The sequence below is a fragment of the Chiloscyllium plagiosum genome, unplaced genomic scaffold (assembly GCF_037043375.1).
Source record: "Chiloscyllium plagiosum isolate Xiang-an unplaced genomic scaffold, Cpla_swu_hap1 HiC_scaffold_9, whole genome shotgun sequence".
Lineage (NCBI taxonomy): Eukaryota > Metazoa > Chordata > Chondrichthyes > Orectolobiformes > Hemiscylliidae > Chiloscyllium > Chiloscyllium plagiosum.
In genome coordinates this window covers 113095527-113108065 of record NW_028270147.1, presented here as the reverse complement: position 1 = coordinate 113108065, position 12539 = coordinate 113095527, and the positions used below count along the sequence as shown (strand labels likewise).

At 45.2% G+C, this 12539-nt stretch overlaps 1 long non-coding RNA gene across 1 annotated transcript; it reads left to right on the top strand.

The window, feature by feature from the left end:
* Positions 1–250: 250 nt before the first annotated feature.
* LOC148149259 (uncharacterized) lies at positions 251–10171 on the top strand. Its single transcript, XR_015758259.1, has 2 exons — positions 251–285; positions 9299–10171. It is a non-coding gene; the product is annotated as an uncharacterized LOC148149259 (long non-coding RNA).
* Positions 10172–12539: the final 2368 nt, after the last annotated feature.

The following is a 12539-nucleotide window of genomic DNA, read 5'->3' as shown; positions in this document are numbered from 1 at the left end:
CACAGCCCAGACAGAGAGACAGGGACTCAACAGAAAGAGAGAAATAGTTTGAGAAAAACAGAGATAAAAGAAGACATAAGTGACAGTGAGAAAGACAGTGAGAAGGTGAGATAAGTGACAGACAGAGAGGGACAGGGAGAAGGTGAAAGTGAATGAGCGACAGAGAGAGAAAGGAAGAGGGTGAGAGTGACAGAGGGAAGCAGAGACCAGAGGTTTTTGTACAGCCTCTGCACTGGGAGCTCTCACTGTGGCTTACGTTCAGTAAAGGAACCAAGCTCCGACTGAGTAAGTCAACCTCAATCCTCTGTAATTAATCCTGTCAATACTGAAACACACTTTCTAAAACACAAATGCTGAAATGCTGCAGGTGTTAGTGGGAAGCTGCAGTGAATGAAATGGTTGATTGAGGAGCATTGTGTCTAACAGTGTGTCCAGCTGTATTTCTTTAGTTCCATTACTCAGCAAGATATAAGTCAGTAAGTTTTACTCACCATGTGGAGGGGCTCTGTCCATTTGCAGCCTGTGGTCCCATTCCTGCAGCATGGAGTGAAATCAGTGAGTAGCCTCCTGCCAGTCTCAGTGTGACAGACATGGGCAGAGTTTGATGTGAGCTCTGGCTCCCTGTCCCAGTCTCTGATCTCACTGACCTCAGCAGCAGCAGCAGCAGCACAGTGAGACACCGAGCTCCCACCTCCCCCAGCTTTAACTCTGCTCAATCACACAATCACAGAATTGCTACAATGCACAAGGAGGCCATTCCACCCATCCTGTCTGCACCAGCTCTCTGAATGAGCAATTGACTGAATGTCATTCTCCTGCCTTCTCCCTGTCACCCTGCACATTGTTCCTTTTCAGATAACAGTCTCATTCCCTTCAGAATGTTTCATTGAAGCTGCCTCCACCACACTCTCAGGCAGTGCATTCCACACCTTAACCACTCACTGGCTGAAAATGGTTTTCTTCATCTCACTTTTGTTTCTTTTACCAATTACTTTCAATCTGTGGTCTCTCCTCTCAATCCTTTCTCAATTGTGAACATTTTGTCCCTGTATACTCTGTCCAGACCTCTCCTGATGTTGAATTCCTCAAACACATCTCTCAGCCTTCTCTTCTCCAAGGAAGACAGTCCAAATTTCTCTGTTCTATTTTCATAACTGGCATTATTCATCCTTGAAACTTCCACTTTTTTTTAACATGTCTGCAAACTATTCACATCCTTCGTGAAATATTCACCTTATCTATTCCCTGTATTCCTATTTGCCTGCATGTGGCTAAAACTTCTGTCGACCTTTCCTATCCATGTTATAATCAGATTTGCCTCTACGACTTCCTCTCACAGTTCATTCAATACATGCACTGCCCTCTATGTGAAAGAAATGCACCTCAGGTCCCTTTTGAATCTTTCCCCTCTCACCTTAAACATCTGCCCTCTAGTTTTGGACTCCCCTTCCCTGGGGAAAAGACCTTGACTAGTCACCTTATCTATGCCCATTATGATTTTATAAACCTTTAAAATGTCACCCCGTAGCCTCTGACCTTCCAAGAAAATAGCCCAGGCCTAACCAGCCTTTCCTTATACTCAAACCCTCCAGGCTTGGTGACATCCTTGTCATCCTTTTTACACCCTCTCCAGTTTAATGACATCCTTTCAATAGCAGCATGACCAGAAATGTGGCCCGACCAACTCCTATACCCAATGCTCTGACTGGCAATTGTAACCAAATGCTTTCCTCACCACCCTGCCCACATGTGACTCCAGTTTCAAGGCACTATATGCCTCCACCGCTTGATCTCCCTCTTTGATAACACTCCCCATTGCCCCATAATTAACTGTGTAAACCCTGGCCTGGTTTTTGTACCAAAATGTAACACCTCCCTATTATCTCAATATGGAATGTAAATGTACTCTCAAATAGCCTTCATCACTGCCACTATGCCACCAATTTTGGTGTCATCTGCAAACTCACAAACCATGCCCCCTATATTCTCATTCACTTTGTTTCTATAAATGACGAACAATGATGAACCCAGAACCAATCCTTTTGCCACATCGCTGGTCACAGGCTTCCAATCTGAACAATAACCTTCTACCACCACTCTCTGTCTCCAACCATCAAACCAGTTTTTTACCAATTGGCTTGCTCTCCCTAGATTCCATTTGATCTCACCTTACTAACCAGTTGTCCATGTGGTAACTTGTCAAAGGCCTTGCTAAAGTCCATGTAGACAATGTCTACCACTCTGCCTTCAGTTATCAACTTGGTCATGTCTTCAAAAATCTCAATCAAATTTGTGACACAATTTCCCACTTACAAAGCCATGTGGATTATCCGTAATCAATCCTTGTCTTTTCAAATGTGTGTAGATCTATCTTTCAAAATCCCTTCAATAACTTACTCCCCACTGGAATCAGACTCACCGGTCTATAATTCCCTGGGTATTCCTTGCAGACCTTATTAACTAACAGCACAACATCAGTCAAGCTCCAGTCTTCCAGCACATCACCCGCGGCTGTTGATAATACAAACATCTCTGCAAGGGGCGTCGCTGTCTCCTCCCAAGTTTCCCACAAAGTGCTGCGATAGACCTGATCCGGTCCTGGGGATTTATCTACTTTAATGAGTTTTAAGAACAGATTACAGCACCTCTTCTTCTGTAATGAGGACTCTTCTCAAGATATCAACATTTATTTCCCAAATTTCTTCACTTCCATGACTTTCTCAACTGGAAATACTGCAGTAAAATATTAGATTTGTGATTCATCCATATTTTGTTTGAACAAGAAATGGAAATTTCGAAGTGTGAGACATTTGGAGGTGATGCACGGGATACGATCCATGGTCCAGACTTTACTCTGAATTGTCCTTTGTCCTTTTCCACTGTCTCCCTCAACCATGTGATACAATGATCACTCTTCTCTAAATGTCCTCTCACTGAGACTTGATCTACTTGAGCCTCCTCATTCCCAAGATCCAGGTCTAGCAGAGCTTCCATTCCCATTGGACTGGAAACATACGGCTGGAGAAAAATCACCTGAACACACTCTCACAACTCTGGCCCTCTCTGCCCTTCACACTGTTACTATCCCATTCTATATTCTGGTAATTAAAGTCCCCCTTCATGTTTGCACTTCACTGTAAACTCCTTCCAGGTTTGTTCCTCTCCATCCTTCCCATTAGTTGGTGACCTACAGACTGCACTGAAAAAACTGATTGCACCTTTTTGTTCCTTATCTTGAACCAAATCGATTCTGTCCTTGATCCCTCTGGGACATCCTCTTTCTCGAGCTCTGCACCGATCTCCTTAACCAATCCCACATCTCTCACCCTTTCCCCCCTTTCCTAGCTTTCCTGAATGCTTTGTATCCAGGAATATTGAACACCCAGTCCTGTCCTCATTTCAGCCTCATCTGTTACAGCAACAACATCAGATTTCCGCTTAGCAATCTGTGTCTGAGCAGGATTCTCCTGCTCCTTGGATGCTGCCTGACCTGCTGCGCTTTTCCAGCAACACATTTTCAGCTCTGATCTCCAGCATCTGCAGTCCTCATATTCTCCTGTGTTCTGTAACTCCCCAATGTTATTTGTTTCTATAAATGATGAACAATGATGAACCCAGAACCAATCCTTTTGCCACACTGCTGGTCACAGTCTTCCTGTCTGAATAATAACATTCTAATAACACCACTCTCTGTCTCCAACTATCAAATCAATTTTGTACCAATTGGCTTACTCTCCCTGGATCCCATTTGATTTAACCTTACTAACCAGTTGTCCATGTGTGCAGTCCCATACAGTCAACCGGATTTAGAATTTATTACTCTCTCTCCCTCACTCTGACCTTGCCCAAGAAGTTACTATTCCTCATTCTCGTGTATCTATCTCCCAGGATTCTGTCTTCCTTGGTGTTCCTCCCTGATATTACCTCCTGGTTCCCTCAGACCTGCCAAATTGGTTTAATCCCTCTCCAACAGCACAAGCAAGTCACACCACAAGAAGCTCAATTCCTGCTCTGTTCAGGAGCAACCCATCCAGTCTATAGAGGTCGCATCTCCCCTGGAATCATTCCCAATGTCCAATATCTCAAACCCTCCCTCCTGGACCATCTTTTCAGCCTCACATTCACCTGTCTTATCCTCTTATTCCTATCCTCACTTGCATTGGTCACTGGGCTCCTGCTGCTAATTTCCTCCCGAGCTCCCTAAATTCTGACTGCAGGTCTACATCCCTTTCCTCCCTCTGTCACTGGGACCGATGTGGACCACGACTGCTGCCTGTTCCCCCTCTCCCCTCAGGGTGCTCTGCAGCAGCTCAGTGACATCCTTGACCCTGGCACCAGGGAGACAACACACCATCCTGGATTCCCATCTGCAGCTGCAGAAACACCTATCGATTCTCCTCAATCTCGAGTCTCTTCTCACTATCGCTCTTCCAGTCTTCCTAGTGCCCCCCACTGTACAGCTGAGCCCCCCACCACCACCGTGGTGCCATAGACTTGGCTCTGGCTGCACTCCCCAGATGAACCATCATTCTCATGAGGATTCTGAACTGAATCCCGATTGGAGAGAGGGATGCACTCACGGGATTCCTGTACTAGCTGCCGGATCCTTTTGGACTGTCTGCTGCTCCCCCATTCCCTCTCTCCCTGCATACTCTGAAGCTGCAGAGTGACCACATCTAGAAACATGCTCTCCACGCAGCTCTCAGCCTCACGGACGCTCCGCACTGACACCAGCTGCTGCTCAATCTCCAAAACCCAGAGTTCCAACTGCTGTCACTGACCACACTTCCTGTACTCATGGTATTTCAGGAGCTGGGAAGTATCCTGAAGTTCCCACATGGAACAAGATGAATCTCTCTCCATTCCCTGATTACCTCTTGGCAAAGTTCTGATGACAAACAGCTCCAGCAGGGCTCACAATCCAGTGCTTTCAGTGTTCTTGGGTTTTGCTGAGTCTCTTCAAAAAACATCAGAATTAGGCCATTCACCCCATCAAGTCTGCTGTGCCATTTGGTCATGGCTGATGTGTTTCTCAGGACCATTGTCTTGCCTTCTTCCCATTATGTTTGATTGCCTTGCCTGTCAAGAACCTATCAATGTCTGTCCTAAATACACTCAATGACTTCACCACCACAGTAATGGGTTATCCTTGAAATCTGCAGCTGTGCCCTCTGGCCCAATTTTCTCTTCCTTGTGGAAACATCTTCTCCACGTCCACTCTATCCAGGCTTCTCAGTATTCTGTTAGTTTCAATGTGATCTCCCCATGTCCTTCTGAACTCCATCAAGTCCATAGCCAGGATCCTCAACCGCTCCTCATCAGACCAGGCTGTCACTCCCAAAGTCATTCTTATAAACCTCCTCTGGATCTCCCCCAATGCAAGCACATCCCTCCTTAGATATGGGTCCCAAAACTGTTCACAATATTCCAAATGCAGTCTGACCAGAGTCTCATACAGCCTCAGCAGGACATACCTGCTCTTATATTCTAACTCAGTTGAAATGAATGATAACATTACATTTGTCTTCCTAATTGCTAACTGAACCAAATGTTCACCTTCAGAGTGACCTGAAAGAGGATTTCCAAGTCCCTTTGTACTTGAGAATTCTGAATTTCCCCATTTAGAAAACAGTTTGAGCTTCTATTCTTCCAACCAGAGTGCATAACCTCACACTTTCCCAATTTTGTATTACATCAGCCACTTCTTTGCCCACTCTCTGAGCCTTTCCAAGTCCTTCTGCAGCCTCCCTGCTTCCTCAACTCTGCCTGTTCCTCCCCTCATCTTTGTGTCATCAGCAAATTTAGGAACAATGCCCTCAGTTCCTTTTCCCAGATCGTTAATATATAATTAATTGTTACATGAATAGCTGAAGTCCCAACAATGCCCCCTGCTGAACTGCATGAGGCACCAGCTGCCATCTTGCAAAAGACCTATTTATTTCCACTCTCTATCCATGTCAGTACCGGGCCCCAAACCCCATGGGCTCTTATGTTGTTTAGCAGCCTCCTGTATAGCAACTTGTCAAAGGCCTTCTGGAAATCCAAATAGATCATGTCCATTGGTTCTCCTTTGTCTAACTTGTCACTAACTCGAATTTGTGATCTTTGACCCCGAGTTTTGGATTTCCCTAATATCGGGAACATTCTTCCAGCATCGAGCCTGTGAAATCCCATCAGGATTTTACATGTTTCTGTGAGATTCCCCTCATTCTTCTAAATCCCAGTGAGTACAAGCCCAGTTGATCATATGTCAGTCCTGCTGTCCCAGGAATCAGTCTCATGGACCTGCGCTGGACTCCCTCAATAGCAAGAATGTCCTTCCTCAGACTAGGAGACCAAAACTGCACACAATACTCAAGGTGAGGCCTCACCAAGGCCCTGTTTAATTCTACAAGACATCCTTAATCCAATACACAAATCCTCTCACTGTGAAGGCCAACATACCATTAGCTTTCCTCACTGCCTGCTGCACCTGCATGCCCCCTTTCAGTGACTGTTCCACCATGACACCCAGCTCTCATTGCACCTCACCTTTTCCTAAACTTTCACCATTCATTAATAATCTGACTTCCTGTTTACCACCAAAATGGATGCTCACATTTACCCACATTATATTGCATTTGCCAAGCATTTGTCCACTTAGCCAGCCTGTCCAAGTAACCCTGCAGCCTCTTAGTATCCTCCACACACCACACACTGTCATCCGGCTTCGTGTCATCTGCAAATTTGTAGGGATTGCATTCAATTCCTTTGTCCATATCGTTTATCAATATTGTGAACAGCTGGGGTCCCAGCACTGAACTCTGTGGTACCCCACTCATCACTGCCTGCCACTCTGAGAAGGACCCATTTATTCCAACTCTCTGCTTTCTATCTGGCAACGAGTTCTCTCTCCATGTCAATACATTACCTCCAATACCATGAGGTTTAATGTAGCTCACTAATCTCTTGTATGGGACCTTGTCAAAAGCCTTTTGAAATTCCAGATACACACTATCCACTGAGTTCTGAGGGAGGGTCACTCAATCCGAAACTCTAACTTCAACTGTTCTCCACAGATGCTGCCAGATCTGCCGAAATATTTCATCAATTTTTGTTTTTGTTGTCCACTGATTCAGCCTTGTCCACTCTCAACTGATCACATCCTCAAAACCTTCCAGAAGATGTGTCAGGCCTGAATTGCCTTTCGTAAATCCATGCTGACTTGGACCGATCCTGTCACTGCTTTATATCTTTAATAACTGACTCCAGTGTTTTCCTCATGTATAATTCCTCATTTTCACTCTCCCTCCTTTTATTAAAAAGTGGGGTTATATTGGATACTGTCTAGTCCATTGGAACTCTGTCAGAGTCGACAGAATGCCAGAAAATGATCACCAATGTGCCCACTATTTCTACACCCACTTTCTTAAGGACTCTGAGTTGCAGAGCATCAGGCCGTGGGGACATATTAAGTTTTGATAGCATCAGCTTCTCCAAGACCATTTCCTGACTAACAAGGATTACCTTCAGTTCCTCCTTCACACTTGACCCACTAACCCCTCACATTTCCTTTCAATAGGATGTGCATCCTTGGATATTTAGTTCCCAGCCCTGATCCCCTTGCAGCCACGTCCCTGCACTACAGGCTCATTTACCTTGTTTCATAAACTCGATGCATCTAGTACAAACCCTCAGTCATGCACTGACTGCCTCCTTCTCATAGTTATCTCCTTTAGAAATCACAGAATCCCTACAGTGTGGAAGCAGGCCATTCAGCCCAGACTGACCATCCAAAAAGCATCCCACCCACCCTACAATTCCCACGGATAATTCTCCTAACCTACACTTCTTTGTGACAATGGGAGGAAACCCAAGTAGACACGGGGAGAATGTGTCAATCCCACACAGACAGTCAGTTGGAATTGAGTCTGTGTCTCCGGAGCTGTGAGACAGCAGTGCTAACCACTGACCCACCATTCCACCCTGCGGTGCCTCAAGTTCGATTCCTGATCCTTTCCATACTGTTTATCCTATTACTTGGTCTGGATGCTTTTATAAAGTGTCCTGAGCCCCTACCTTCTTTAATTAGTTTAAATTCATCGGAAGCTTGATTTACCTTGGTTTGTGTGGTACCACTTTGTCTACGTTATTCCGAAAGGTTCGTGCGTTAAGAGACAAAGCCTTTAAGTTTGTTCTAGTATTGAGCTTCCCTGCACTTTTACTTTTCCTCTGTACAATATGACATTCACAATACTCTGTCCCTTTCCTTTTATTTTCTGGTAACAATCAATCCCATCACTACCCAGTAATCCTACTTTCTCCTTTAACTTTCAAACCCTCATTTTCCATCCAACTGTTCCAGTTACTTTCTCTTTGAATCGTATTCAGGCTGATATTTATCCCTGAACAAACATTTCTCAATATGTTCCTTGGTTAATTGTTGCTTGTGGGATCTTGCTGTGTACAATCTGGCTTGCATATTTCCTTCATTACAACAGTGACCTCATTTCAAACAAGTCCCACACTGTCTGCAAATGTGTTGGGGACAGCATGGATCTTTCTTTTCTTTGGATGAACTGGGAATCTTTCAGATGTGAAAAATGCCATTCCAATGTTGCACAGTCCTCCTCCTGAACTACAGTTACTGCTTTGTCCTTCGCTTTTGACCGGAAGTTTTCATGAGGAACCATTGCTCCATCTTCCACCACTGCACACAAGTTCCCTTCCTGCTCTTGAATGGCCCTCATACATTTCTTCATTCACTTGTTCTTTCTGTGATTATAAAACATCATTGGGATTTCCCAGACTTCATTTGGACACATCTCATCCTGTCAGCTCTTTGCTTTCCTCAGGTCCTGGTAAATTTCACCCCTGCATTTTGTCTTTCAGCCACTTTTACCCAATCCCTGCCCAGTTCAGTAACATGGTTTGTTCCTAAATGAAAACTTTTACACTTGCCCCATGGTTCTCCATTTCCATCTGTCCTCTCAATCTCACTGAGTTCTGATCACTGTCACTCAAATGCTCCCCCATTGATAGCCCTTCCAGCTGCCCACATTCATTCCAGAAATGATGGTCCAAGACTGTCCCTTCTTTTTCACCATCACCTTCTCAGGGGCAATTAGGGATGGGCAATAAATGCTCACCCTGTCAGTGACAGTCACATCCCAAGAAGCAATTTTAAAAGGCCCTGTCCTTTTATGGGGTTTGTTAGGCATTGAATACAAATGTTCAAATGGATTGTTTTGCCAGTGAATGTTCAGAGTTGAAATCCCTTTGAATGGCAGGGATTAAAATTGTTTCTCTTGTCTTTCAGGCCGTGAGAACTCTCAGCCCAAGCTGACCCTGCTGCCCCCCCTCCCGGGAGCAGGTCAATGCCAAGGGCACTGCCACCCTGGTGTGCCTTGCCAATCACTTCTATCCCGATGAGCTGGAGGTGCAGTGGAAGAAGGACGGTGCAGTCATTTCGGACGGGGTTCAGACCAGCAACTACCTGCGAGCTTCGGACAGCACCTACAGTGTCAGCAGCCTGCTGACCCTCTCTGGGTCTGACTGGGAGTCCAACACTCACTTCTCCTGTGCCCTCACCCACGTGACCCTCCCCTCTCCCCTCAGCAAGAGCTTCAGGAGATCAGAATGTGTGTAGAGTGTTTGAGACAGTCCACAGAGGAGACACAACTTTAAACAGAACAGGGCTGAGCTGGCAGGTCAAAGGTCATTGTCAGCACTGAATTTCAATTCTCTTCCTTCTCAGGACTGGCTCAGAGCCACTTCTGAGGTTCAGGAGTTAAGGCAAGTTATTGAGACAGGTTAGAGAGAGTTTTATGCTGTGTCAAATCTCATGTTGTCCTTGTCCTGGGAGTGTATGATGGGAACAGTGTTGTCTTGTGATGCCAAGTAAAACCTCTCGAAGATGCTGAAGACTGTCAGCTGTACAAAACAATGTGAACCTCAGAAGTCTCTGCTTCAGTAAACCAGATCTCCTTCCTGCTCAGCCGCCAGTTCCATTTTAAGGTTTTGTCACTGTTTAAAGGGACAGGATTCTCAGTTATTGAGAAAATCTCCACAAGTGTTTTGCCTCAAGCTCCATTGTGGCTGTGAATTTGAGCAGCTACCTCTGTCTGGGCTGTTAATTGCAGTCTGTTTTCTGTCAATGTCAATCTGGAAAAGGGAATAAAGATGAAGAAGATTCAGTCTCTGTCTCTGGGTACTTTGGATTTTTTTAAAGTAAGAGGATATCTGACACTCCTGTTCTTTTATTTTATAACACCCCCACACTATCGCCGAACTGTAGTACTGCTTATATTTTCCCCAGCACCCATGTTGTGTGTATGCAGGTGTGGGACACAGTGAAAGACACAAGGTGTACAAATCTTTATTCAATTTCCACCAAGAGAAAGAAAGGAAACAGCCAAGTGGCCAGTGACAAGCAATGTCCTTCTTCGAGGGCAATGCTACATGATCACACAGTGAAGGGGAGGGCTGTGTACATTGGAAATGGACTGCTGCCCTGAGCTGATTGGCTGCATTTCAGCAGGTTATTGTCACAATTGGCTACTTTGCCTATCAATCAATTACATGTCTGTTGTTGGTGATACTGACAGCCAATCAGCAATCACTTTTAAATGATCCATTTGATCTGGAATCTGTCAAGGTTACAAACAGAACAGAAACTGAAAGCTGTTGGGACTCAATAATTCCAATCTGAGGCATTCCCTCCTCACTCTGTTGGTCCAGACGCAGCTGGTGGGATTGCACTGTGCACTCTGTTGTATGCCTGGTAGCACCTGAAATGATGTTCAGCATATCACAGATACTGCAGGCTGTGCGTTTCTGTAAGTGTGAGTGTATTACTTAATGCTGCTTGTACATGTCTCTTTGAGGTATGAGTATGAGTATGAGTATGAGTACGAGAATGATTATGAGTGTGTGTTTGAGTGTGTTACACACACCCACATTCAGAGAGATACCTCCAGGCAGCACTGAGTAACATGCTCATACTCAGAGACACACCTACAGGCAGCATGGAGTGTGAGCATTTTACACAGTGCTGCCTGTCTCTCTGACTGTGTGTGTTATTTAGTGCAGCCTGTCAGTGTCTCTCTGAGGTATTTGTCTCTTACCGGTGGATACAGAATGGGCTTTGTGCTGGAGATTAAAGATTAGGCTCTAATCTTCTCAAATCATGAATAAAAAACAATTCAGCTGATTCGGTCTGAGATGGCAGCTCATTGAGATGGCCACATTTCTTCAGCTGCCTGAGGAGAGACACTGACTGGCAGCACTGCGTAACCTGCTCATGCTCAGAGAGACACCTACAGGCAGCATGGAGTGTGAGCATGTTACCCAGTGATGTCTGGCTCTCCCAGTGTGTGTGTTATTCTGTTCTGATCGTCGGTATCTTACTGAGTTTGAGTGTGCTACTCTGTGATGCCTGTAGGTGACTCTGAGGTATTTGTCTCTTAGCGGTGGATAGAGAATGGGTTTTGTGATGGGGATTGAAGATTAGGCTTTAATCTTCTCAAATCTCAGATGAAAAACAATTCAGTCTGAGATGGTACCTCAGTGAGATGGCTAAAGTTAAAAATTACACAACACCAGGTTAGAGTCCAATAGGTTTATTTGGAAGTACAAGCTTTCGGAGTGCTGCTCTTTCATCTGGTAGCTAGCAGGGCAGGATCATAGTTCACAGAATTTACCGTGAAATTGAGATGGTAGCTGAGAAAGGTGAATACTGAGAGTGTATTCTCACTAAGGGAGGGACTTCAGAATCAGTGCACACTGTGTTCCCTAATGTGTTTCCCGATTACAAGGGGATTTTCTGGAGCCAGGGTCATTGCAGTAGTGGCTGCCTGCTCAGCTGATGCTGGTGAGCCAGAGTCATATTTCAATGGTCAATTAGCCCTAAACTAGATGCAGCAATATTACCTTACAGGGAGGGGAGCTGTCTGAATGAGGGAGGTTAAACTCTTGCAGCCCCAAGAGGCCCAAACTCACACATTCCTGAACACAATGGGCAATTTTAGCATGACCAATTCACCTAACCTGCACATGTTCGGAATGTGGGAGGAAACCCACACAGACACAGGGAGAATGTGCAAACTATGCAGAAGCAGTCACCTGGGGCTGGAATCGACCCAGGTCCCTAGTGCTGTGAAGCAGCAGTGCTAACCACTAAGTCATCTTGCCATCCATTAAAAAAGCCAAAAGAGTTGAGCTTTTGTTAATCTCCGTGAGCCTGAGGTGATATAAACTATAAACTCAGAACCCTCTGCCAGGGAAGGTTGTGGAGGGTGGAAATCTCACAATCTTTAAATAGAATAATATTTAAGGATCTGGGACAAGTACAGGAAATTGGGATTAGAGTGCCTTTCGTGGTAGTTATGTCAGTGCAGACTCAATGGGCCAAAGGGCCTCTTCTGCGCTGTGCTGTGCAATCTATGCTCCATGCTGAGAGGGCAGTGCAAGTTAATGGTGACTAGGTTAGGCTGTTCCAAGACAGCAAACTCATCATCAAGGATCAGAGGAAATGGAGACTGAGCGAGGTCACAGGGTGC